The sequence below is a fragment of the Epinephelus moara genome, chromosome 18 (assembly GCF_006386435.1).
Source record: "Epinephelus moara isolate mb chromosome 18, YSFRI_EMoa_1.0, whole genome shotgun sequence".
Classification (NCBI taxonomy): domain Eukaryota; kingdom Metazoa; phylum Chordata; class Actinopteri; order Perciformes; family Serranidae; genus Epinephelus; species Epinephelus moara.
The window spans coordinates 39,836,718-39,838,470 of NC_065523.1; the positions used below are offsets into that span (position 1 = coordinate 39,836,718).

The 1,753-nt window shown below is 42.8% G+C and overlaps 1 protein-coding gene across 2 annotated transcripts in view; it reads left to right on the plus strand.

The window, feature by feature from the left end:
- LOC126405258 (uncharacterized) overlaps window positions 1-1,753 on the plus strand; it is a 20,282-nt gene that overhangs the window by 5,091 nt on the left and 13,438 nt on the right. The window lies entirely within an intron of this gene.

The window sequence follows — 1,753 nt, forward strand, 5'->3', positions numbered from 1 at the left end:
AGACCTCATGCATGCATGTAGTCAGAGCGGTTCAGAAGCTACAGTCATTTTAATTTGGGTATGTCATTTTAGGCGTTTTTGCTACAAAATGGGGGTGGAGTGCAAGAGGTTTTAAAGAACAAAATCCAGGTTTTCCTTCTGTCCATTCCTCCCTCCCTTCTTCCTCCCTCCTTCCTTCCTTCCTTCCCTATTTTGTAGTTAGTAACTAAGGTGCTTTTGGGAAAATGTCGGAGTAACAAGAGACAGTTGACCGAAATATAAAAACTCAGATACTGTATTATTATAATTATTGTTTCAGCACCACACTGTGAGTATATTTATTTGTATCTCAGCTCCTCAGCGGACAGGAAATAGATCCTGTATCTGTTCCTGTTTCTCAGTCCAGCTGGTCTCAGGTCAGATCTAAAAATAAAACAGCAGAACAAACTTCAGATGACTCCTGCACAACTTTTTCTCACTGTTGTCGTGGCGATAAGCATCCTCGCTGCTCGGGGGAGAGACAGAGAGAGATGAGGCGTTGCCACGGCCACGGCTTCGTTTGACTCGACACTTCCTGATGAAGCAGAACCCGTAACCATGGCAACAGTGTTTGGATTTTAGTGAAGCGATGAAAAAGGTGTCTGAACGCTCAGGTGTGTGTGTGACAGGTGTGGCGACCAGTCTTACCTGTCACAAGCTTGTTACCATGGAAAAAAGAAAGGGTTTTATTTGACACAGTTTGTAAGCAGAGACTCAGATCACAGAGGAGATGAAGAGACTTTAAACTCCTCCTCCTCTTCATCACTCAGTGAGAGCATGTTCAGTGTGACGTCTCATCACGTCGTAGATTTTAAAAACTCTTCAATGATTGAAAGTAAACAAATGTGATGAAATAGATTTGATTCTGTTTCCTGATGGAAGCGTTCGTCTCACATGATGTGTTCAAGAACCGTTGGGAATGTGAAACTGTGATGTAGGGCTGAAACGATTAGTCGATTAATCGATGACTAATCAACTATTAAAATAATTGGTGACAATTTTAATAGTCGACTAATCAGTTTGAGTCATTTTTCATAGAAAAGTACCCAAAACACTCTTATTGCAGCTTCTTACGTTCAGATGGCAGGTGAACTCAAACCTTTTGGTGTGAGTACGAAACAAGACATTAGATGACATCATTTTGGGGTTTGGGAGAGACAGACCGTCATTTTTCAACATTTTAACACATTTTTCGATAAAATGATTAGTCGACTAATCGAAGAAATAATCGACAGATTAGTCGACAATGAAAATAATGGTTAGTGGCAGCCCTACACTGATGATAATTTCTATTTTTCTGTCCTCAGTTTCTGGCTGAGATACATGATGTCATGTTGGTGGCTGTTAAAGAAAACATGTTTGTAAACATTAGCGAAATCTGGCGTTAAAATAAATCCAACATACAACCATTTAAATCTGTGTGCGCCTCCCCTGAGCAGAAATACGTCCCTGCCCGGTGCTGAAAAATCATTTGACAAGCCGATGATGTCATATCTGACAGTATAACGACAGTGTCGTGTCATCATCACCTGACGTGTCTCAAACTGTCGACTGTTGCAAATTAGCAGCGGGTTTATCGGGCAGCTGAGTGAAGTGGAGCCTGCGGAGGAAACACCGGGACCGTCTGGATGTAATAGTCCGTGGAGGTGCTGCGGTGCTCGGCTGCACAGATAGGAAACCCCTCGGCTGACAGGATGTACCACTCTCTCACTCCGCTCTCTCTCACGCAGGCGCA